The 26791-nt window shown below is 38.7% G+C and overlaps 1 protein-coding gene and 1 long non-coding RNA gene across 9 annotated transcripts in view; one reads left to right on the top strand and one right to left on the bottom strand.

The window, feature by feature from the left end:
* Positions 1-4199: 4199 nt before the first annotated feature.
* RUBCNL (rubicon like autophagy enhancer) overlaps positions 4200-26791 on the top strand; it is a 160930-nt gene continuing 138338 nt past the window's right edge. For 5 of the 8 annotated variants that reach the window (XM_056794866.1, XM_007495433.2, XM_056794867.1 and 2 more), the window contains exon 1: positions 21912-22361. The gene's annotated coding sequence lies outside the window, so the exon portion shown is untranslated. Of the gene's footprint in view, positions 4337-21905; positions 22362-26791 lie in introns of those variants that run through there. The other 3 variants (XM_056794868.1, XM_056794871.1, XM_056794872.1) reach the window with 3 other exon arrangements.
* The window catches only part of LOC103106674 (uncharacterized), a 45126-nt gene continuing 26835 nt past the window's right edge, over positions 8501-26791 (bottom strand). Inside the window, exon 3 of the long non-coding RNA XR_008911416.1 lies at positions 8501-9456. This is a non-coding gene — a long non-coding RNA (uncharacterized LOC103106674). The remainder of the gene's footprint in view (positions 9457-26791) is intronic.

Raw genomic sequence — 26791 nt, forward strand, 5'->3', positions numbered from 1 at the left:
TTTGCCATTTCCTTCTCCAATTCATCTTACAGATGAGGAAACTGAGGCAAAAGGGTTAAGTGACTTGCCCAGGGTCACAAAGCAAATCAGTATCTGAAGCCATACTGGAACTCAGGAAGACTCATCTTCCTGACTGCAACCCCAATACTCTTATCCACCGTGCCACCACTAAATCTTTGTTGAATTATTAATTGCATTGAGGAATACGTTGGGATAATAAAACCATAGATTCGCCTCCAGAAGAGATCTCGGAGATCATCTAGACCAGCCATCTGACTTTGTAGATGAAGAAACTGTACAACTCAGGACCAGAGAGGTTGTGACTCGTCTTAGGACATTCAGCTTATAAGTAACAGCTAGAATTTGAACCCAGGTTCTCTTCCTCCAGTGTCAGTGCTTTTTCCACTTTCCACTGAGAGTAAAAATCAATTTTCTTGCTGATAAGTGAACTCCAATCTTTGCTATCTACTTTTGTCCTAGGTGCCAGCCACAAGCCGTTTAGACTGATGTTTGGTTTGATGAAAACCAGACAGTTGAAAAGAAGACTAAATGGACAGACATGTTTAGTTTTTGAATCTAAAATAGCATGTGAAAATCTAAACAGAGTTTTCTTTTTAAAAAGTCCCTTTTCTTTTCAGTTTTCTTTTCGGGGAAGCTATTTGGAGAATAGAGGTGAAGAGGAAAGGGAAGTTTGATCTCGGGGCTTTAGATGTTAAATTCACTATCCCGGGAAACAACAGGGCTGTGAAGGGGAACAGACTGGCTGCCCCAAGTGCCTGGAGCCCCTGACTAAACAGTGCAGGGACAGAGTAAACAGATGATTCATCTAAAAGCCCCATTTTTGCAAGAGACAAAAGAAGAAGCTTGACTAGTTGAATCCACTAGAGAAGGAATTAAATGATTTCTGGCAGTTGATCCCCATGATTAAAGAATAGGGCTTAATAAAGAGTTGTGCCAGATTCAATTAGAAGTCACCTTTCCCCCTAGATTTGCCTTTCTAGCTTGTAGCCTTAGGTTCATTGAAAGCTTATGGAGCTCTGCCACCCTTAGTGCCCATGGTACTAGGAAATCCTGGATAGCAGTCGACTTCCCAGGGCTTGTTCATTCGAAGAGGCAGCATGGTATAATGGTTAGAGTATTTTGTTTGGCATCAAAAGATCATAGATCGAAGGCAGAAAGATACTTTCAAGTCCTCCCCCCAACACTCACATTTACAGATGAGGAAACTGAGATAGAAAGATCAAGGTTCACATCCTTCTGACATTTACTAAAACTGTAATCATTGATGAGCTTTTTAACTGCTTTGACCCTCAGTTTTCTCATCTGTAAAATGATGATAAGAATATCTGTAGTATCTATTTGACAGGACTGTTGTAAGATTCAAATGAGATAATGTATATAAAAGTGGTGGACAAACCTTAAAACATTATAGAAATGTTAGCAATTTCATCCATTTGTTTATTAACCATTTATTAAATACATTAAATGGGCTGGGCTATGCAAAAAAGTCAATAAGACACAGTCCTAACCCTTGTGGAGTTTATAATCTCATTTAGGAGATTTTTTTTTTTAATTTTTAAACATTATTTTATTTGGTCGTTTTCATACATTATTCACTGGAAACAAAAATCATTTTCTTTTCCTTCCCCCCCCCCACCCAGGGCGCCTTTCCCTCTCCCATAGCCTACGCATGATTCCACTGGTTATCACGTGTTCTTGACTGGAACCCATTTCCCTGTTGTTGGAATTTGCATTATAGTGTTCATTTAGAGTCTCTCCTCAGTCTTATCTCCTCCAATCCTGTAGTCAAGCAGTTGCTTTTCCTCGGTGTTTTTACTCCCACAGTTTATCCTCTGCTTGTGGGTAGTATTTTTTAGATCCCTGAAGATTGTTCAGGGACATTGCATTGATACTAATGGAGACATCCATCACCTTCGATTGTACCACAATGTATCAGTCTCTGTGTACAATGTTTTCCTGGTTCTGCTCTTTTCGCTCTGCATCACTTCCTGGAGATTGTTCCAGTCTCCATGGAATTGCTCCACTTTATTATTCCTTTTAGCACAATAGTATTCCATCACCAACATATACCACAATTTGTTCAGCCATTCCCCAAGTGAAGGGCATCCCCTCATTTTCCAATTTTTGGCCACCACAAAGAGCGCAGCTATGAATATTTTTGTACAAGTCTTTTTGTCCATTATCTCTTTGGGGTACAAAACTAGCAGTGCTATAGCTGGATCAAAGGGCAGACATTCTTTTATTGCCTTTTGGGCATAGTTCCAAATTGCCCTCCAGAATGGTTGGATCAATTCACAATCCCATCAGCAATGAATTAATGTCCCTACTTTGCCACATCCCCTCCAGCATTCATTACTTTGCATAGCTGTCATGTTAGCCAATCTGCTAGGTGTGAGATGATACCTCAGAGTTGTTTTGATTTGCATCTCTCTGATTATAAGAGATGTAGAGCACTTTTTCATGTGCTCATTAATAGTTTTGATTTCTTTGGCTGCGAACTGCCTGTTCATGTCCCTTGCCCATTTGTCAATTGGAGAATGGCTTGATTTTTTGTACAATTGATTTAGTTCTTTGTAAATTTGAGTAATTAAACCTTTGTCAGAGGTTCATTTAGGAGATTTAAACAGTCTCAAAGGGAAGCTCGAACCTTGGCACAATTCTTATTAGTCCCATCCTCCTTATTCTCACTATTGTTTAGTCCTCTCAGTCAGGTCTGACTCTTCATGACCCCATTTGGATTTTCTTGGCAAAAATATTGACATGATTGGCCATTTTCTTTTCTTTTATCTTTTTACAGATGAGGAAACTGAGGCAAACAGGGGTAAGTGATTTGCCTAGGGTCTTCCAGCCAGTAAGTGTCTGAGGCCACATTTGAATGCAGGTAGATGAGTGTTCCTGACTCCAGGCCTGGCACTTTATCCACCATTTAGCTGCCCACTCTTTTCACTGTGCCACCCACCCAGTGTAAGTCTTCTCTACTACAGTCCTGGATTATTGGAATAGCCCTGAAATGGTCATCCTGCCTCCTTCTCTTCCCTCTCCTTACACTGGTGCTGGACTTCTATCCACCCCTCTCTAATCATATTACTCCTTTTCTTAAAAATCTTTCTAGTATTTGCTTACTGTCTATTGATTACACTTTAAACTGTATTTAAATTAAATTAAATTAAAACACCTGGCTTTCAGTGTTTTAGGTAACAGTCTTTTTCCATTATAGTCTATAGATCCAACCCAATTGTTCTGCTCTGTCTGGGACAAGTCATTTAAGCCCATTGGTCCCCAGTTTCCTCAATTGTAGAATAAGGAATTTAGACTAAATCAGGAGAGCTCAACTTGGGATTGGTGGACAAAATAAAAATATTTTGCTAACCATATTTCAGAATAATTGTTTCCCTTTGTAATCCCATATATTTTATTTAATATGCATTTAAAAAAACATGATTCTGAGAAGGGGCTTCTAGGCTTCCCCAAGTTTTCAGAGATTGTAATACAAAAAAAGGTAAAGAACCCTCCCTAAAATAGATGATATCTGAGGACTCTTCTGGTTTCAAAATAATGATCTACAATCCAATGACTATTTGTTATTGTAAACACACCCTCTGCATTCCAATCTCAATGCTTTTGCTTTTGCAATTCTCAATGAAATGAATTCCTTCTTTATCTTGGCCTTCTCAGAGTTCCCCAAATTAGTAACTCTCTTTTTCCCTTAGACCTCTTAAAGAGGGAGTCAATAACTGACATACATAAAACACCTTGAAGTTTGCAAAGCACTTTATATGACAATAATAACAGCTCACATTTACTCAGTTCTCTGAGGTTCATAATTACTTCCAAAATACTAATAGTAGAAACGCACACTTTTGTGTTGCTTCAAGATTTGTGGAGCATTTTAAATACATTTCTCATTCAATCTTCAAAATAATCCTGCTAGGTGAATGTTTTTAATCACGTCCATTTTGTAGATGAGGAACCTGAGGCTTAGAGATGCTGATTAATTTACTGAAAATTTACTGCAGTTGAGATAAGATTAAAACCCAGAAAACCTTTTTTTTCCTTACTAAGATGCCAATGCTCTTTTGAGGTACCCCATTGCTACTCCATGTATATTATCAGAATCAAACCTCACAAAACTCCATTATGAGGCAACATGTAGATATCTAGATGGCTGTAAGGGGGAAATGGGGTTAATTTTTAAAGGGTTTGGACTTTATTATTTAAGAGGGTGGTTGCCAGAAATTTAATTCCAAGAGATTTTATTTACAATTTGTTTACAAAATGTAGAAAGAGTGAAGCAAGAAATCAGAGAGAAGATAAGGTAAGATATCTAGCCTGATCACTAAATAATTTACTCCTGGCCCCTCTGGGCAGGGAGAATTGGTTTCGACCGGCCTTGGCAAAGCCGAGGAACTGGGAAGTTTCTCTCAAGAGTAGGTCTCTCCAGAGGATAGTTTTTTCAGAAAAAATCCAGCAGTTAAGAGTTAGCCTTTCACTCACCATGTGTCAGTGTAGTCAGCAGATTCTTCTGCCCTCTTCACCAGCTTCAACTCGAAAGCATGAAGAATTCAATTCTCACAGGAAGTAACAGCTCCTTTTAAAGATATTTTCTCTTGTGTCACTTCCTGTGTCTCCCCTAATTCTACATGTACCAATCACAGTTGAAGTCCTGTTCTAGGACTGCCCAGAAGGTAGTGAGTTGATTCTGATTCATTACCCACTATCACACACGTGGGTCACAGACCTCCCACTTCATGATTAAGTGGGATATTTGCACTTTTGGTGATTAGATCTAAATGGGCAGATCTTCATACTTAACTTTTAAGTACTGTGCTTACACTTATGGGGATTAAATCTAAAAATAGACAAGGGTTACAATTTAATCTTTACAATCAGGGGAGAGTTAAGTATTTTCATTGTTATAATCAGGGGAGAGTTAAATTTAATCTTCACATGGCCCAGTGGAGAGAGGGTTGGGTCTGGAATCAAGAAGATTTGAGTTCAAATCTAGCCTTAGATATTTACTAGCAGTGTGACCTTGGGCAAATCACTTAACCACTTCTGGCTCAGTTTCCTCAAAGGTAAAATGGAGATACAAATAGCAACTCCCTTTAGTGTTGTTATGAGGATCAAATGAGATAATACTTCTAAAACACTTAGCATAGTGCCTGGCACATAGTAGGTGCTTAATAAATCCTTTTTTTCCTCCTTTCCTTCCTCCCCCCTCCCTTTCTCTATTCTTCCCTTCCTCTCTTTTTTCCTCCCTCTCTTCTTCCTTTTCTTCCTCCCTTCCCTCCCTCCTTCCTTATTTCCTCTATCCATCCTGGAGCTCAAGCTAGAGGTGGGAGCAATTTAAACAGGTGAGATGCCTTTCTGGGGTTCTGTGAAGAAGGGTCCTGTTTTGGGTGAGAAGTTGAAGTAGACAGATGCCCTCTAATACTGCTTCCAATCAGAGATTTTAGGATATCAGAGTTTTCTGAAATAAAATTACACATTTGCAAAGAAGGAAAAAGAAACTAATAAAAAAATAGATTCATCCTTGGACCTAGCAAGAGCTACGTAAGTCAAGCAAGGAGTAAGAAACTCTTTATGTGTAAACATCATTCCTCATCAATGAGGGCACTGGGCTTGGTGGCCCCTGAGGTCCCTTCCTACTCTAGTGAGAATGCTCTTTCTACTGGCAGGGGATCCTAAAGTTCAGACAAAGTCAAGCCAACAGCAAGTTAACTTGCTAAACTATCTCATTGCACCGCACCCCACTCTCCACCTTTGATGTCTCTGCTTGTGTCAGGTGTGCCCCACCTTGTAGGAGATAAAGCACCAGTTCTGGCCTCCTGACAGTGATACAGAAAGGGAGCCCAGAACAGAGAACCAGAATGATCATGGTCCTTGTCCCATTAGCTCTAATCATAGACAGAAAGGATTAGATTCTTTTGTGACAAGGCCATTGATGAATGCTTTTGACTTTGTGAAAAAGAAACTATTCTTCTCTTTAAGCTCACCTTTCTCTAAAGAAAAGGAATCACAACTTTGAACAAACCACCTTTGTTGAGAAAAGTCTCTGGGGGAAAAAGGTGGTCTTGACATATATGAACTTCAGATGATCAGAGATTAAGTTAAATGTAATAACCATAAGTAAAATCAGCAAGAAGAGATGTTTACCTTTCCCTCCACTCCTTTTGTCTGATATTTGTCCATTCTTTCCTTCTTTAACTTAAGGTTAAAAAAAAAAGTAAAGATTGAGAACCTGTATTTTAGCAGGTGAGATGTAACCTGAGCATTAGGGAAATCTAGATCTTGACCTTCAGAAACTGGAATCCCTTTTCAGAGGAAGCTGCTTCACCATCTTCACTTGTTGACCTCCTCTAATTTGTCCTATAAAGCCCAATTCCAATGCTTTTTGCAGCAGGAATTCTTAACTTGGGATCAGTGGATCCTCAGAGGGTCTTTGGATGAATTTCAAGGAGTCTATGAACTTGGTTGGGGAAAAAAAATCATCTTTCTTTTCACTGACTTCTAACCGAAATGTAGGATCTCTTCAAATGATGAATTAAATTACCAAAGTAATTTAATAATTAAATAAATAAAATGAAATAAAAAAGTAATTAAAAAACCCACTATTACTTTGATAAGGGTTCACCAGATTGCCATATCCATGACATAAAAAAATTAAGATCTCTAATGAGAAGTCTTCTTTGACATCACCATTTAGTAACTACTTCCTTTTCAAACCTCACATTGTACTCTGTTTCAAACCTCTCCTACCTAAGTATGAGTAATAGAAAAGTAATATTATGTATTGTAGAGATTGGTGTTAATGTCTAGGCTGTAAACTCCATTAGAACAGGCACCATGTCTCAGATACGCTTTTGATTGTCCCCCAGAATTGATCCCAGGGCTTTCCATAGAGTAGGCATTTAATAAACATTAGTTGATTGGCTGAGGAAGGCAATTGATACACCACATAATTGGGATCCATAGCATGTCTCATACTGTCACCTGATGCTCTCCTTGGGCTTTGCAGTGGTTGCCTCAACAGAATGCTGCTCACTTCCTGCTGTCTCCTAATGATAAAACTATTCAATTATGGAAAATAAGTGAATTGGACAAGAGAGCAGAAAGCTATGACCTAAAAGACAAAGATGGGAGACTCTGATATCCATTCAGAATCACGGCACTCTGGATTTCCATGTTGAAGCCCATGAACCTGATGGTGGAAGCCAGCCCTTGAAAGATCTTTGCAAACACACCAACACACACACACACACACACACACACACACACACACACACCCCATATTAATTCCATTTCTGTAAACAGTGATCATGAAACAGACTCATCAGAGAATAAGTCTGACCCTTGAAGCATAAAAGCTTCAGCATTTTCAATATTAAGCCTGTCAACATGAAAGAATTGATGCAACTGATCACAGATCCACCTATGTAATTAGAATTTATTACCCTAAAAACTACAATTCCCAGCACCCCACTTTCCTCACATTACATGCTGATGAAGGGAGGATATACATTTGGTGTAGCCCTGACTCTCAGTCTCTTGTCTTCCTGTCAGAGCTTTGGTGGAGCAGGCTTTTTATTTATTTATTTATTCATTTATTCATTTATTTATTTATTTATTCATTTATTCATTCATTTATTTATTTATTCATTCATTTATTTATTTATTCATTTATTTATTTATTATTTTAACCCTTACCTTCCACCTTGGAATTAATACTATATATTGGTTCTAAGGCAGAAGAGTAGTAAGGGCTAGGTGATGGGGTTCAAGTGACTTGCCCAGGGTCACACAGCTAGGAAGTGTCTGTTGTCATATTTGAACCCAGGACCTCCTGTCTCTAGGCCTGGCTCTCAATCCACTGAGCCACCCAGCTGCCCCCAAGGAATGGGTTTTTTAAACAGGCAAGGAGAACTTAGTCACATGGTCTTAATTTTGTTAAATAATTAGGTTTATTTACTTCTATTTCCTTTTTATTCCTTCTACTTCAAGTGATTATGAATAAACTTTATAAAATTAATACTTGGAGTTGTTGGATACTAATTTAAGTCCTACACACCTGTATCAGTGTGATGTGTTCCACAGCAGCAGCAAAGGAACCATAAAGACACTCCTCATCCTTGGGTGACAGGCATTCCAAGTTTTTTGAAGATCTTGAAGTTCCCAGCAGTTGGTCATTCTTTTCAGAAATCATTTCTTCAATATCTGACACTGTATTAGTCCCATATGGGGTGCAAAAATTATATCAGTGGGGAAATTGAAAAAGGAACCAGAGTTCCAGCTCCTTGGGGAATAAATATAAGGTAAAACTTCCTTCCCTCCTCCCCTTTCCCCAAGTTGGGCTGTTAACAAATGGAGTCAGTTCTGACTGGACTAAAAGGGTAAGTAACCTTCCCCTTAGACCCCCTTTCTTTAAATGATGTTCTTTGAAGTTCCCCTCCTAACACATTGAGTCAGATTGAAGTCTCTATTAAAATCAAGATTTATCTATTTATTTAGGTATAAAGGGTTGAAAGAGTAATGAGGACAGAGGAAAAAGGAAATCCCTAGCTATTTCCTGTACAGATCTGGGGAATTTGAACCAGGGTCTTCTTCAGGATAAACTCTGAGGTTCTCCAAAGGGACAAAAGTCTTTATCCTAAAAGTGTCACCAGTTGAAATATAAGCTCTTCTACGGCTCAAGCAAAAGGATTGAGAAAATGGGTATCTTCATAGCAGAGGGTCAGTTCCTTCTCCCCTCTGCTCCAGGAGCAAAGAACCTCTTCCAGTTTTCCAACTGCTCCCTTTTGAGCTTGACTGAAAAGTTCCACACCATTCCCCGAAGTCATCTGGGGTTCCATTTCCTCTTCTCCTGAGATAGGTTGTCAAATTCAAGTTTTTCCATTGATTCTGGCCTTTCCCTCTTATACAATATGAAATTTAGTCCCATTATTCAATCCATGTTGAGACTACTTTTCTGTTAAAGTATGGGCTCTCTGCATGCAAAGCAGGCCTCTTGAGATATATCAAGGTTCATGACTATTTCTGAAGTATTGTTCTCTCTATGAAAATGTCTGCATATTTGACACATTGGGAAGCTGCTAGAATGGTTCTGAAGGTGCCTTTATGATGGGGTCTTACAACAATTTCTTCTGAATGTTTAACAAAAGCACACAGAAGGAGGTTGCTTTGAAAACACTGGGACAAAGCAGCAAAGCACATAAAAGTGCGTACAGGGGCAAGAGGAAGAAAGATGAGTTGAGGGGGACGGACTGGACTTCAATGGGAAGCTTCTTCACACAGCATGGAAGCCCCTAGAGAATATTGTTCGTTTTGCAGCCAGCAAAACTTGTGCATGTTCCAGGACAAAGTCAACCTAAGATCCTCTGCTCAGCTGGGAACGTCATTGTCTTACTCCTGCCTCAAGAAGCCCAGTGAGTCACTTTTCTGTAAAAAAGAAAAGGTATTTTCATCTTCTCTGTGAAGAACCCTGATATCCTCATGCTGCTTGATAAGTAAAGGAGAGAAGCTGACTTGGCTTTTGTTCGGTGGTTATTCTGCCTTTATAACGTTAGAAGAATCCACTAGAAACGTACTGATGAACAGTGCTCACTCAATAAAGGCCCTCATTCAAAAAAATGTTTAAATGTTGGATTGGATATGGAAAAATAGAGACACTAATACATTGTTGGTGGAACCATTTTAGAGGACAATTTGGGATTATAATCAGAGTTAAAAACCATATAAACCTTTAAACAAAGAATGCCATTATTAGGTTTATTTCCTGAGGTGATCAAGGAAAAAGGGAAAGAAACTATCTGCCCTAAAATATTTATAGCAGCTCTTTTTGTGGTGGTAAAGATCTGGAAACAGAAGGGATGTCAATCTATTGAGGAATGGCTGAACAAGTTGTGATATTTGATTGTAATGGAATACTGTTGTGCCATATGAAATGACAGATAGATCACAAAAAAACCCAGAAAGACTTAAATGAAATGATGCACAGGGAAGTGCGCAGAACCAGAACATTGTACACAGCAGCAACAATAATACACAATGATCAACTGTGAATGATTTAACTATTAACAACAGGGCAAAGATATAGGACAACTCCAGGGAATTCATGACAAAAAAGGATATATCTACCCCCCCCCCAACAAGGAACAGATGAACCAAAATGTAGATTAAAATATACCATTTTTCACTTTATTTCTTCCATGAATTTTTCTCTAGAAGAAAAAATATTTTTGTTTTATTTCACACAATAAACAGGGAACTATATATTATACAATTATATTTCCTGCCTTCTTGGGGGAAGGAGGAAGAGTGTGAGGGAATGGGGAAGAAAGAATGAATCAGATTGTTTTGGGCATAGTTAATGTGAGAATTTGTTTCTCTTGGATAATAAATTATCATTTATTACATATAACAAATCTTATGTATTATATTATTATATTATATATTTTTAAAATAGTAATAGAAAAAGTGAAAAAATCAACTTTTAAGCATTCAACCCAACAGCAATCTTAATAATTCAATTCTTGAATCTTATTCCAAGAGAACAATAGTTTTCTCTTCACACCCCTTCCTTCATCTGATCAGCCTCCTCCTCAAATGTCAGATCTGTAGCTACTTCCTGGGTTCAGGGAATTGGAGGCAGCTGCATACCCCTGTTGGCTTAAATACACAACTGTTCCTCCTTTGCTGGTAATTTCAATGTCTGATATTAAGAAATAACCTGGGTTTGGCAAGAACTGGTCATACTAGTCTAACCTTTGGGAAAACCCTGGATACAATCTTTAAAGGGCTATCATATGGAAGAAGGAGCAAACTCATTATTCTTTGTTTTAGAGAGCAGAACTAAAAACAAATATATCGAAATTTCAGAAATAGATGTCATTTGATTATAAGGAAAATCTTCCTAATAATTAGAGTTGTCAAAAAATGAAGTGGGCTGCTATAGGAGATAACAGGTTCTCTTTCAATAGAGGTTCCAAGCAAAGGATCGTCTCAGAATGGGATCATAGATTAAAAACTAAAAGAGACCTTACAGATAATCAGCATTAATCTCATCATTTTACAGATAAGGAAACTGAGGCTCAAAGAGGTTAAATGGGTTGCCCAGAGTAATACAATAAATAATAGAATCATATTTCTAATCCAGGTCCTCTGGTTCCAAATTCAGATCCTTTACTATAATTGTGTGATATGCTGTTGAAGACATGGCTTAGACTAGATGATTTGTGAGGTCCCTTCTAATTCTAGGATTCTAGGATACTGTGACTTTTTTCTCCCATTTTCCAAATAAAATTCCTTTTGTGACCTTAGTTGAATATATTTCAACACCAGTATTGTGGCCTAAGTCATGCCCTCATAGTACTTAAATGTGATTCTTTGTCATTGATTTGTTAAAGTGTAGGTTTGTATAATAATTGATGCCACTTTCCTAGTGCTGATTTATCTTCTAAATTGCATTCTTAGATTGATCCCTTATGTGCAATTTCAGTACTTTATTATCAACTTAGGAGAAACATACTTTGTCACCCACAGGAAAAAATCACTAAGAGACTGATTGCAGTTCAGATGAGTTCCCTTTGTTGAACAATATTAATGACTTTCTATAGTACCAGAGGAAATGCTGCTATAAGTGACTTCAAAAATTCAACATAGGAAGGAAAAAGCCAAAGGGGGCACTCGGTAACCTAGGCCTGATATTTGGCAGATCTAGACTTTGTGGAGACAGTGGGGTCAACAAGCCCCTTATGCTTCTGAGCTAGATAAATTAGCCTCAGCAATTTTTACGCTTTAGCACTTGTATCTGTAATTTACCTACTACTCTCCCCAAAGGACCCTTTCTTGTGAAAAAGAGAAAGTTAAGCAAAATAAATTGACAACTCTATCTGACATTATGTAGCATTCTGCATCCATAGACCAACAATTCTCTGTCAAGATGTTTCATCATCAGTCCTCTGATATCAAGGTTGGGCATTGCTTTAATTTCAATCCTGATTTAATCTCATTGTTCTTTTTGTTGCTTCTCTTTACATTACTCTCTGATCCCTGAGTATATAGTTTTCTTGGTTTTGTTTTGTATCAGCTCAATACAAATCTTCCCATCTTTCTCAGAATATTTCACATACCATAATTATTATTGTACAATAATAATTCATTTCTATAACTTGATGAAGATAAAATTCTGATTTAAAGTCTTTCTCTCTCTCTTTCTCTCTCTCTCTCTCTCTCTCTCTCTCTCTCTCTCTCTCTCTCTCTCTCTCTCTTTCTCTCTCTCTCTCTGTCTCTCCATCATTTCAGGAAATCTGGAAAAAGGTTTCTCAGTATTTGGAGATCAGCTTTTCTTTCTTTTTTCTAAATTATAATTTCATATAAATTCAAAGTCTACTGAAAAAAACTTTAGAGTTCATCTAGTTTATATTATGCATAAGGAATCCAAGGCCCAAGGAAATTAATTGATTTCCCCAAAGTCACACAGCTAGTTAGTGGAAGAGCTGTCATTATTCTTTATTTCCTTTGGGTAATGACACTTTTCTATCCATGGACTGACTGCAAAATCACAAAAATGTTTTTCTAACTCTGTAAGCATTTTTACTCCACTGGGAAATCTAGCTCCGTCATTAGAAAATAAGTGTATTGAATATTACAATTCCCAACTCTCACTAGTGTTTTATGGAATGTTTGTATTAATTGAAGTTCCTAATCCGAATATTTTAAGAAAATGAAAAAGGAAGCTATCTGCCAGGAGAAAGAGGAATTCACATTGTTCTGTGATGTTGATTAAAACCTGGGGCAAAGGGTTTTTTTAATTCCAGAGTTGTCAAACTCAAATAGAAAGGGTGAGGGATGGGTAACCATACATAAGGACTATTGTGGCCACATATTGACTTAGTTTTGAAATGTAATATAATCTGTGCCTTGTTGTATTTTCATTTATTTTGCCAAATACTTCCCAATTACCTTTTTAACTGACTTGGGCAGATTGGGAATATTGTGAGTCCATGTAGCTCTTAGCCTCATATTGGACATCTCTGGTCTGCTCTGTAAACTTTTCCGCCTTAACCAGGTGTTCTCCCTACTCTCAAATCTCCTGCACTTTTGTCCTACTGCCATTCATGCTTTGGCAGTCCCCAGCCCTGGATGATTCCCACCATCCTTGTCCTCCACTTTTATTCAAAGCGTTACTGAATAAAGTTTGAGGAAGTTATTCAACCAAGCCAACTAGGTCTACTGAACATATATTTTTATAAGTTTATCTCAATTAAGCCCTAGCTGCTATGTAGACATATTTTACATCTCCCTATTCAATTCTTTATTCTGTTCATCACAGAGACTATTCTACACCTTCTCTTCCAGACTCCTCACACTTTCTATACCTCTCATCTTCTCAACTAATGATCTTGCTACAAACTTGATTGAGAAAATGTTGGCCCTTTTTGATGAGTTACCTCTTTTCACATAATCTATATCTCAAAATTCCTTGACATTCTTTCTATATTCTCTTCTCCCTTATTCTAGACGGTGGCAAAGAGGAAGTTCTCCTTGCCAGGGCTAGTTCTTTTGCATGTATGTTTGATCCTGTATCCTATCCCCTCCTATCTTCTCCAGCAGTTCACTTTCACAATCATCCCAGTTTTCTCTCTAATCTTTAATTTCTTCCTCTTTTACTAATTACTTCCCTGCTTCCTTTGAGCACACTCAAGCCCCCCTCTATCCTAATAAAACCTTCACTAGATCCTACCCTTCCCTGAAGCTATATTGTCCCCTTCCTTTCACAGCCAATCTCCTAGAAAAATCTGTCTGCACATATTTCCCCCACTTCCTAAAGTTGCCAACTTCATCATTCAAATGCTTGCTCCAAAGTTACCAATATTCCCTTAACTACCAGATCAAGTCGCCTTTCCTTGATCTCAATCCTTGATTTGACTGCTGATGAGTCTTTAACATTATTGAGCACCTTCTCAATCTGGATATTCTCTTGTCTGGAATTTCATAACTTAATTCTCTTTTGGTTCTCCTTTCTCTCTGAATTTCTCTTCTGAGTGCCTTTTTCTGGATCATTATGTCCCCTAACTGTGGGTGTACCCCTAAGACTCTTTCCTGGGTTTTCTTCTCTTTTCTCTCTACAGTCTTTTACTTGGTGACCTTAACTTACATGGATTTAATTTCTTTTTTTTTTTAAACCTTACCTTCCATCTTGGAATCAATACTGTGTATTGGCTCCAAGGCAGAAAAGTGGTAAGGGCTAGGCAATGGGGGTTAAGTGACTTGCCCAGGGTCACACAGCTGTGGCCAGATTTGAACCTAGGACCTCCTGTCTCTAGGCCTGGCTCTCCATCCACTGAGCCACCCAGTTGCCCCCATGGATTTAATTTCTAAAAAAATGACAAGATGACTTTCAGTCCTATCTATTCAGTATGTAGGCAGACCCTTGAGCTCCAGTCTTGCACTACCAATTGCCTATTTGACATTTCAAACTGGATCCCCATGTATAACTCAAACATAACCCATATCTCATTTTCTTTTTACCCCAAATGCAGACCTCTTACAAACTTCCCTGTTTTTATTGAGGGCACTACAACATGACCAGTTATCCAAATTTGAACCTCAAGCTTATACTGGATGGACTCCTCACTCTCATTCATTTAGTTGACAGATTTTATCATTTCTACCTTCACAGCATCCTTTGCATCTGACCTCTTCTTTTTACTCATACAACTACCTCCCTTGTTTAGGCCCTCATTACTTCTCAGCTAGACTATTACAACAGTTTTCTAATTAATTTTCTTGCCCCATTTTTCTTTTCTTTCCAATAATCCCTCCTCAGAGCCACCGAAATGATTTTCCTAAAGCACAGGTCTAACCATGCCATTTGCCTACTCAGTAAATTTCAGTGCTTCTCTATGTGAACTGGGACCAAATATATACTCCCCAGTTTGGCATGGAGAGCCACTTACAGCTGGACCCCAACCTACCTTACCATTGTTACTACATATGACTGCACTTCCCTTACTGCACTTTATGGTCCAGGCAAACTGGCTTTCTTACTGTTCCTCATACATAACCCTCCGTGGCCTCGCTCCGGCTGTGGCCTGGAATGCACTCCATCCTCATCTTGTGACCCTTAGAATCCCCAATTTCCTACCAGGATCCATTCAAATGCTGCCTCCTACATGAGGCCTTTCCTGATGCCCCAGTGGCTAGTGCTTCACCCCCAATTCTTCTCTTACATTTATTTTGTAAATTATATTACCTTCTTGTGAGTAAATACTTTTCATTGTCTATTTTTGTCTTCCTAGCCTAGTACAGTGCCTGGCACATACTAAGTATCTAATATGTGCCTGTCGATTAATAAATGACAAATGTAGAGGCTTAAAGAGGCTGTTAACTATCATTGCATCACAGAATTTTATAGTTGGAAAGGACTTCAGAATTAGCTTAGTCAACCTCATAAGAAAACTGGAATCTATTTTCTAGGTCTTGCTGTCATATAGGGCAGCTAGGTAACACAGTGAAAAGAGCACCAGGCCTTGAAGGCAGGAAAACCTGAGTTCAAATCTGAGCTCAGGCACTTATTGGCTAAAAGTGACTCTGGGCAAATCACTTCACTCCTTTTGCCTCAGTTTGCTCAGCTGTAAAATGAGCTGGTGAAGGAACCCACTTCAGTATCTTTGCCAAAAAAATCCCAAATGGACATGACTGAAAATGGCTAAACAACCTTATAATAATGAGAATACGTGCTGCTTCTGGAGCCTGAGAGTCTAGGGTTCAAATCCTGCCTCTGAAACTTGCTAATTGGATGATCTTGGGCAAATCCTTTTATCATAACAATATAGTCAGTAAACATTTGTTAAACACCTTCTATGTGGCCAGACAATGTTCTGAGTTCTGGAGCTTCCATTTCCTCACCTATAAAATGAGATAATTAGAGAACCCTTCCACCTTTCAATCTATGGTTCTTTGAAAGTTTTTCCACCTCTCCCTTACATCCTTGCTTTCAAGAAAGAAGCTGATTAAAAACCTGTTTATACTGAGCTATAAATGACTGATTGACCAAGTTAGCTTTACGGGTGGAGGCCATGGCATTTCTCTTTTAAGGAAGGCAGAAAGCAAACTTCAACCCAATCACTCTCACTGGGCTTTAGCCACCAAACATGGGTGGAGATGTCCAGGGGAAATGTGACTGGACAGATTATGCACAGCCAGTAGCTACTTCCCCTGAGCTCAGATATAATAGTGACAGGACAAAGGAAACACAGAGAACTTGTGATCTGTTTCCCAAAGGATTAGGTGAAGGAAAAGGAGAGAATTCCATGTAAAAGCAACAGTCACCAGTGTGATACCTCTTCTGTGAACAAATAGAAATCCAGCAACTAGAGAATTTATTTGCTCTGGCACTTGTCCTTCCTGCACTTGGGAATGAAAATGATAATGGGAAGGAAGGCTGGCTGATCCCACTGCAGACCAAACATGGGAAGACATCCTGGTACTCAACTGTTGTGGTTTCTCTGTTGGATTGGTATCCGGATCTCTTCTCATTGCTTTTCTTTTTTTCCTTTATTTTATCCTGCCATCTCACTCACCACTGAATGAAAGGTTGCACTTTTACTCAAAGTCACGGGGCACTATACAAGCCCTCGGTCTGTAGCATTAATAACTCCTCTTCTGATCATACCGTCTATCAGTCTCTCCAAGCACTTGTAGTTAAAATAGGATCAGAAGCTCCAGACTCAAGTATTTCAAATCAGAGCGGTTAAGAGGCAGCCTGATGACTTCCAAATGCTTCCCTGTGTCCTCTGAAGAACCATTGCTCACACTGCTCAGGATTAAGAATTTATTTGATAGTTTGGTCAGATAAATAGAGTGATGTTGAGTGAATGGGCCAAAGACTGGATGTTTCCCCTTCTAGACTTCTTAGACTATGTCCATATATCAAATTGCACTCTTCTCTTCTTGGCCAAAAAAAAAGAGATTTGCCTAGAGGTCCCCTTAGTACCTCTTGTAGCCTTTTCATGAGAAGCTCAAGCAGCACACAGTGAAATGCTCTCATGTAATTGGGTGATAGAAAATAATAATTCATCCAGTTCTGTTTTTATTAACCTTTCCTGAGTTACTCCAGCAAAAGTCAGTTTGTTTTTTTTCTGAATAATTGCTATAGTATGTGGCCTTGATCTTTTAGTGTACAGAAATCCTTTTTCATAGGAATTTTACTTGGTGATTTTTTTCAGGTCAGACACAGGAAGCCCCACCAGGAGTTAGGTCAGGAAGCCTGATGGTCAGATAGCAAAGAATCTCAGGACTCCTCAGGCCCCAGATTATTGGGAAACAGAGAGGGAAAGTGCTATTTCTAGCTCTCTTGGGAGAAGAAAGTAAAGCTTCACTAAGACCATGTGATTTAGTACAAAGAGTCCTAGATTTGGAAGCAGAATACCTAGGTTCAAATTTGAGTTCTGCTCTTCCTTCCCATGTCTCATTTTCCTCATTTAAAAATTGAGGCTAATTATAGATGCTCAATTGACCCTGGCCACTGATTTGTATATTTAACAAGCATTAAGCTAGCGATTACTAGGCACCTATAATTGTGCTAGGTGTAGCATGTACTAAGACAAAAACTAGAATTAGACTCTGTCTTCAATGAGCTTGTGGATTGACAGCCAGGCCTAGAGATGGGAGGTCCTAGGTTTAAATCTGGCCTCAGACACTTCCCAGCTGTGTGACCCTGGGCAAGTCACTTGACCCCCATCACCTAGTCCTGACCACTTTTCTGCCTTGGAACCAATACACTGTATTGATTCCAAGACAGAAGGTAAGGGTTTTTTAAATAATAATAATAATAATAAATTAGTGGAGGCAGCTGAGTGGCTCAGTGGATTGAGAACTAGGGCTAGAGAGAGGTCCTAGGTTCAAATGTGACCTCAGACACTTCCCAGCTGTGTGACCCTGGGCAAGTCATTTAACCCTCATTGCCTAGCCCTTACCACTCTTCTGCCTTGGGACCAATACATAGTATTGATTCTAAGGAAGGCAAGGGTTAAAAAAATAATAATATTAGTAAGAGCTAACATTTCTATAGTCTCTTCTTTATGGTATTAGAGAGTTTCTGGGGGATTGAGAGGTAGAGTTACCAACGTGGAGTCCCACAGGCAGCAAGGGTCAGAGATGAGATTTAGCCCCAAGCTTCCTGACTCCAAAGCCCATTTTCTATCCCCTACACCATGCTAGTTGAGTTGGAAGTGCCCTTAGAGGTCAGCCAGTCCACATCTCTACCCACTTTCCAGTTCAGCCAGATGTGGGTCAGTCAACAATTAACAGAGGGTCCCCAGCAGTGAGAACCCAGGGAACAGCTGCAAAGGGCAGCGGAGAGGTCGATACCCAGCAGGGAGAAGTAAGCAGCAGATGATGTTCTTGGTAAGGGGTCAGAATCAGTGAGTCACGGACAGTTGGAAGACCATGCTGGAGAAGATAAGAGACAGTAGGAGTCAGATATTTCCATCTGGGTGAAGTAGGAACCAACAGGCAAACAGAACAAGCCTCAGACAGAACTTTGACCCGGTGACTATTGTCATACTCAGCATGCTCTCTGACAAGACCCTGCATGTATCCTTGCAATTTTTTATAGGATAAATAGGTCAACCATTGAGACCGACATGTAAGCCTCTGGTTTTACATATAGTCTCCCAACTTTGTTGATTGGGTATCACTGTCCCTTTTTTCCCCTTATGGGTATGTTTGAGGTTGGAATGAGGCTAGAAGATTTTTCTAGTGATACCTATGTGGCTTCTGCTGTGTGTGCTCACTGGGGTTAGTTATGACTATCCTCAGGGGCCCACAATCATTTCAGAAGGGAGATAGATGTTTGTGAGCTTGAACAGAAGCAAAAAGGAGTGGAATGGAGGAGTGTTAGACTGTAATGGGCAGAAAGTAGATGTGATTGTGTTGGAGACAAGCCCTGTGATTGGCTGCAGCAGAGAGGATGGGATGCAGCCCATTTCCTGTCCTCTACTTGGTTGATCACAAACAATGAGGTCAAGAGACAGCACTTTGTGGTCTTACTGTCCTCTGTCCCTCCACTGCTTTAGACTATTCTTGACAGATTGCCGTCTAATCTTTTCTGTTAGTATTTCCAGAGACAGGAAGCAGACTATCAGTTCTGCTGAGAACTAATTATTAGAAAGTTCTTCCTTATATTGAGCCCAAATCTAATTTATTTGGTTGCTAGGTCTGACCTCCTGGCAGAGGTAGACAAAAAGAGAGAGAGAGAATAAATTTAATACTTTTTTCCTGAGAGCAATTCAAGAAATTGAAGACTACTATCACATACCCCCTAAGTCAGAACTCTTAACTTTTTTAGCGCCATCGAATGTTTTAAAATGCATAAAATAAAGAAGAAAGTAAAGCTTCACTAAGACCATGTGATTTAGTACAGAGTCCTAGATTTGGAGGCAGAATACCTAGGTTCAAATTTGAGTTCTGCTCTTCCTTCCCATATCTCATTTTCCTCATTTAAAAATTGAGGCTAATTATAGATGCTCAATTGACCCTGGCCACTGATTTGTATATTTAACAAGCATTAAGCTAGCGATTACTCAAAATGCAGTTTTCAAAAAGTTAACAGATCCCAATTTAAGAACCCCTGCCTTAATTAAGTATTTTCTTTTCCAGGCTAACATTTTCATTCTTTCAAGTATCCTCTAAAGGATTTTTCAGACCTTGTTTTCCTATTATGGACATTGGTTTGTAACTTAGAGGGTGGTAGGGGCTTTGTTCCCGTCATCAAGGAAAGGGATGCTTCCTCCTTGTAGTGGTCCCTAGTCCTAGCCTACATCGATCACTGTGAGTGCTGAGGAGGAAAACAGGCTCTTAGGGAGGCAATGAAATAGGGTCCCTGTTGGCTGAGGTTGGGGGTGTTCAAGGAGAAGATAGGTGATTCCCCTCTCTGGCCACTTCTAGTTGACTCAAATTGCCATAGATGCTGGAATTCCTCCTTTAAGTTCACTCTGGTCAACATTTTTCTTCAATACCTTGTTGAATTAGAAAAAAAAAACACATCTTGCCTAGAATAAGCACAGTTAGCCAGACTTTAGCAGGTGTTGGAGATTGCAGTGAGGTATAGTAGACAAAGAGCAGCTAGATAGCTCAGGGGGTAGAGCACTGGGCCTTGAGTCAAGAAGACTGAGTTCAAATGCAATTTCAGACACATACTAGCTTTGTGACTCTGGGCAAGTCATTTAACCTCTGTTTGCCTTACTCTACTGGAGAAGAAACTGATAAACCACTCAGTATCTTTGCCAAGAAAACTCCATGGACCATACTATCCATGGGGCCATGAAGAGTCAGACACAACTGAAGAACAAATAGTGGATAGATAGTGTTGGAATTGAAGTCAGGGTGTCATGGGTTGAAATCCTACCTTGGTTATTATCTGCTAGCTGTGAGACCATGGGCAACAAACTCACTTAATTTCTCTAACCTCAAGTTTTCTCATCTGAAAATGGGGATTATAATGCCTCTAGTATCTACCTCAAAGGGTGTGTTATGAATCTTGGTGAGATAATGTATGCAAAGCTCTTTATAAACCTTAAAATACTATATAACTATTAATTATTATTTTTGTTCTTAATGCAATTTAGATGGGACTGGAGATGAAGGTTTAGACATGGGAGTTGTCAGTTAACTAAGGGTCAAAGCTGCAGGAGGTTTGGGACCAAAAGAAGGAAACAGATGGTATAATGAAAAGAACTCTGGATTGGGGGTCAGAGGACCCGAGTTAGCTCTGCTACTTACTTTCTGGGTTGACTTTGAGCAAGTCACTCAGTTTATCTGAGAGCCCAGTTTCCTTATCTATAAAATAAAGGGATTGGACTAGACAATTTCTAAAGTCTATATCATCTCTAAATCCTATGATCCTATAAAATCATAAGAGTCTAGTTCCCTCTATGGGATAAACGAGTAGGGTGGTATTCAGGGAGACAACTGGGGCATAAATTAAGGAAGAGACAGAAAACAATAGATACTGGGGTTGCTGGATGACTCAGTGAAAAGAGCACCAGGACTGCAGACAGGAGGTCCTGGGTTCTAATTTGTCCTCAGACACGTCCTAGCTGTGTGATCCTGGGGTAAATTACTTATCCCCAATGACCTAGCCCCTACCACCCTACTGGCTTCAAATTATTACTTAGATTCTAAGATAGAAGGTTAAAGGTTTAAAAAAATAAATACAAAAGGTACCAAGGGAGGAATAATGTTTGGTAGATAGAAGGCTAGCCTTGAAGTCATGGAAGATGAGCTCAAGTTATACTTCTGACAGATACTAGCCATAGATGATTATGGGCAAATTAAACTTCTTTATGACTTGGGAAATTCTCTGATTTAAAGTTACACATAAACTCCTGCATGATAGGAGTTTCAACACCAAGACGTCCCCATCCTGATGAAATCACAAGTTCAGATTCATAAACACCTCATCTCTCCCCAAGTTCCCTCTTTTTTATGGTCAGTTAGTAGATCAATTAGCACTTAGGAAGTGTTTTTTTATGGACCAGGAACTGTGCTGTGTCGGGGATACGAAGTAAAGGACAAAAAAATAAAATATATACATATCTATGTATCTATTTTCCATATCTATATACACATCTATGGATATCTATCTATCTATCTATCTATCTATCTACATGTATGTATGTATATTTATTAGTCCCTGCCCTTAAAAAGCATACATTCTAAAGGGCGAGCCAACAGGTAAATATCTAGGTACACACAAACTGAAAGAGGCAGGAATTAGCATCATGGGAGTGGTTGCCTGTGTGTATATCTGTTGTGTCCACAGGCTGGTGTCCTGCTCCATTGTCCTGTGCTGCTGCTGGCTATGAGTCTGCTGGCATGAAGACTCCCTCCTAGGCAACTGGAGAATCCAGTTTGCCAAGTGTTCTTGTTAGCATCTTCCTGAAGGAGAGTCATCTTCCCAAGACAGAGCATGCCGCAGCAAGGAGCAGGGACTAAGCTTCTAGACACACCTCAAACAGCAGAGCACCCAGAGATGTCATCAGCTACTTAGTTACCTAGGTGACTGTCAACAAATGAAACTCTGGGATGCCTGTTCATGTGGAATCCTCAAAGATCTCTCCTTTTGTGAATATTCATGCCATTCCAAGACAGTGATGGGCTGAGAGAGTGGGCAGAAATTCAATGGCTTCACTCAAGTCAAATAGCCACACTTATGTCAGATATATGCGTGGGTCCTGTCTAAGCAGAAAGATGGCTTGGCTTGCTGTAGCATGGATAGAAATCTGATCAGGAAACTGGCTCACCCCTCTCCAAAGTTGACTGAAATTTCTGTTTTTGTGAGTAACAGGAACATGGCTGAGTACTTGCCTACCTCCAAGGGGGATTGAGCTAGAATTATGTCTATAAATCACATTTTAAATATTGATAACTCAGGAATAAAATATTGGGGGTAGAAGAAATAGGTCTATATCAAAATAAATAATACATATCCATCAGGAGAAATTATGTAGATTATGGTAGTGATAAAATACACCAAAAATAAATGAGTTTACAGCTTGAGAGCAAGATTAAGATGTACCAATTTAACAAAGGAGAGAAGTTCTTATATCTTACTGAGAAGAATCCCTCTTAAGAGTCTCTAGAGTTGCAATTGCTGGAAATTAAGAGACATGTTAGAAACCAGCTTCCCACATGTGTATAGCATCCAGGCATCATTCAAAAGTTCGAGTCTCATTTTTGACCATTTCTTTCTAAATCTTGGAGAGTCTGCTCCTCATCCAAGTAAGCAACCATCCAATGAGATCTCTTAGGTAATCAAGAATCATGACTTACTTCATGTAGTGGGAAGCAGAGTAATAAATTTCTGTCCTTCAGAAATCCACCCTGTCCCTCAGGACTAGGGATTTCATATAAGATTAAAAAAATAAAACAAAAAAACAAACAACCATTACCTTCTGTCTTAGAATCGACACTAGATATTGGTTCCAAGGCAGAAGAGTGGTAGGGCTAGATACAGCTAGGAAGTGTCTGATGTCAGATTTGAACCCAGGACCTCCTGTCTCTAGGTCTGGCTTTCAATCCTCTGAGCCACCCAGCTGCCCCCTTGAATATCATTTTAATAAAATGTTTGACTAGAGGACATTTGAGGTTTCTTCCAGCTTTGTACAATTCTGAGAAACAGAACAAGATTTGAAGGGAGTACTTAATCAGCTATCACAGACATATTCTATCTAGAAATTAACTTTTAAGTATAAAGTCATGAATGTATGCTAAGTTTTTATAGTTTAAAAGTAAGTAAAAAAATAATGTATTTCTAAAAATTGCTGGGGAGTTTAAAACTCTCTTTAGTCCCCCATGTTTGAACTGGTTCCAAGTTTCACTACTGTCCGTTTATTTTCTTATAGTTACTTCATACTTTTTTTGTTCCTGCCTGTATATGACTAGACATCTGAATGTCTGTAGCAAATATGGTCAGCTGATTTCTACAATACAGATTCTGAAAAGATATTTTAGTTTCTCTTGATGCTACTGGGTATCTTTTACTATCTTGACTGAGTCATTGGGGCACCTGGATCTATCTAAATTCTATGGTCAGTTTGTAGAATCGTGTCTTCATCTTAATCCTGAAAACATCACATAATTCCACTTCATCTAGTCACTGCTATTAGACAGAAGCTAGGTTTACTGGGTTACCTAATACTAAACAGGTTCTGGCTGAGAATTCAGATTCTAATTGTACTATTGGTTTACTATTTTGCCTTTGGGGAAATTGCTATTGCTCTTTGTTTCTTCCCATCCCAAACAAGCATGATTATTGCAAGGTGAATATTGGAGTGAAAAATAGGGATTAAAATGATTATAAAGCTAGAGTACTGAGAGATAGGGATAGAATAGCCAAAAAAGAAAAAGAAAGATTAGAGAGTTAAGGCATTTTTTTTTTAAATGCAGAAGTGGGAAGGCAGAGAAAAGATAAAGATAAGTAGTTTTTGGAAACTAAAGGTTGAAAGAGCCATAAACTGTGCATTTCTTTTGACTCAGTAATACTACTAGTAGGTCTATATCCCAAAAGAGATCAAAGATAGAGGGAAAGGACTTACTTGTACCAAAATATTTATAGTAGCTCTTTTTGTGGTGATAAAGAACTGGAAACTGAAAGGAAGTGACCTTAGAAGTCATATAGTCCATATCCCAACCTATTTTGTCACATTCAGGTCAGCCAGATGTTGAGGGCATGTCCATCAACTGGGGAATGGCCATCCAAGTTGTGGTATATGATTGTAATGGAATACTATTGCGCCACAAGAAATGACTAACAAGAAGATCACCAAAAAATCTGGGAAGACTTATATGAAGTGATACAAAATGAAGTAAGTAGAAACAGGAGAAGGCTGTACTCAGTAACAGCAATAAAGGACAATGATCTAGAGTGAATGACTTAACTATGATCAGAAATGCAAAGATCCAGGAAAAACCCAAATAACTCATGACAAAAAAAGGCTGTCCAGTGCTATAGAAGGAACTGACAAACTCTGAATGTAGATTGAAACATGCCATTCTTTACTTTATTTCCTCCATGATTTTTTCTCTTGTGTAAGTGATATGTGTCTTTTTTTATAACATGATCAGCATGAAAATATGTATTATATAATACACATATATAACCTATATCATATTACCTGTCATCTTGGGGAAGGGGAAGGAATGGAAGGCAAAGAGAGAACATGGATGGCAAAATGTCAGAAAATTTTTATTAAAAATTGTATCAATATGTAATTGAAAAAATAGAATTTTTAATAGAATTTTTAGGAAAAATAATTTTATTTAAAAGAGAAATCTATAGATTGAATTTATTATATATCTAAAAAGAAAAACAAACTAAGATCTGAAGATTTATGAACAATCCTCTTTTCTGTTCTATTATATATCTGGAAATGCCCATCTTTTTTGTTGTTTGTTAAATTCAAAAGAAAAAGAAGAAAGTCAGGCAAAAAATTTAATGCTAATGTAGCATTAGGATGGTAAAATTTTATGGCATGTTTTTCAGTCTTAGATGGATCTATCTTCACTACAATCAATTCAAATAAAGTCGGGGCAGCTAGGTAGATTTATGTATTGAAAGCCAGGCCCAGACATGGGAGGTCCTGGGGTCAAATCTGGCCTCAGACACTTCCTAGCTATGTGGCCCTGAGCAAGCCTCTTAATCCCCATTGATTAGCCTTTTCCACTCTTCTGCCTTGGAACCAATGCATATAATTGATTCTAACATGAAAGGTAAGGGTAAAAAAAATCAAATAAGTATAGTGTTGGAATAGACTTTGCAGCCCAGGACTCCATCAAATTCTGGAATGGTTCTGTCTACCTATTCTCCAATCAATGTAGAAATCATAGTGTTAATTCCTTTCCTCAAATGCAAATACCATTTCATGACTTCCCTGCCTAGAAACCTGTAGCAACTCCCAAATACCAAATGTATTTGATCCCAGTGCCCAAGATGGACTTTTTATCTTTCACCACTAATTAAATGGTGGCTACCTTTTTAATGCCACCCAAATTTATAGCTGCTCCATCAAGATTTCATCCTCTAGTCCTCTCAAATGGATTGTCTTCCCCTGAGCAGGACTTTTGGGGAGGGGGAAAGTCATTGATCTTTGCTTTGGAGAATGCTATCCTGTGACAGAAACCAGGTAGTTGGACAGTGTGACAGGAAGAATGAGAGAAGAACAAAGTGTTTCACCTTAACACACTTCAGTGTGGAGGTGATCCTGGTGCTCTCAGAGGCTTCACCATGGAAGCTGGAAAGACTGAGTACTCCCTTGGAGAAGGACTTTGTCTAGGCAAGCAAAGGTTGGAAAGAATCCTCATCAGAAGATTTGTCATTGATTCTTGACGTTTTTTTTCCCTGTAATGATTCTAGATTATCTGTCCAGACGTGATGGGCTTATTACCAACCATTCTTTGTCTCTCTAGCACTCAGCACAGTGCCTAACTCATAAGAAGCAGTTAATAAATGCTAAATGACTGACTACATAAGAGCGAGAACCCATTTCAACAAAATCAGAGACTCATGAAATATTGTAGGAGAAAGTTTAGACTGAAAGGACTGAAAGTCCTTTCATAACAGTAAGGCAATTTCTTTCACACTGATAATGGACATAATGATCACAAAAGTCTAACTATACTCTCTGATGACCTGTTCAGAGAGACTGACTTAATTAGCAAAAGATTACTTCACCAAAAGGTTGATGGATTTTAGTCTTTCAATTGTGGTTAAAATTAGAATGCAAGAGAATGAGAAATTGAGGGGATGTCCACCAAGTGGGAGATGGTTGAACAAATTGTGTAATATGTTAGTGATGGAAAACTATTTTACTGCAAGCAGGATGATTTCAGAAAAAGCTGAAAAGATCTATATGAACTGATGTAGAGTGAAATAAATAGAATCGGGAGAACATTGAAGAGTAACAGCAATATTGTACAATGATCAACTGTGAAAGATTCAGTTACTCTCAGCAATACAACAATCCAGGATGGTTCTAAAGGACTTGTGACAAAGAGTGCTATATACCTCCAGAGGAAGAACTTGTGGAATCAGAGGCAGATCAAAGCATACTGTATTTCACAGTTTATTTACAGTTTTATTTTGGGGTTTTGGTTTTATGTGAGTATTCTCTTTCAAAAATGACCAATATGGAAGTAGAAAAATTAGAATGCAAATTACAATCTGGATCAGGGAACAACAAATTCCCTTTTCTTTTACATTGCCACC

Source organism: Monodelphis domestica, chromosome 4 (assembly GCF_027887165.1).
Source record: "Monodelphis domestica isolate mMonDom1 chromosome 4, mMonDom1.pri, whole genome shotgun sequence".
Taxonomy (NCBI): Eukaryota; Metazoa; Chordata; class Mammalia; order Didelphimorphia; family Didelphidae; genus Monodelphis; species Monodelphis domestica.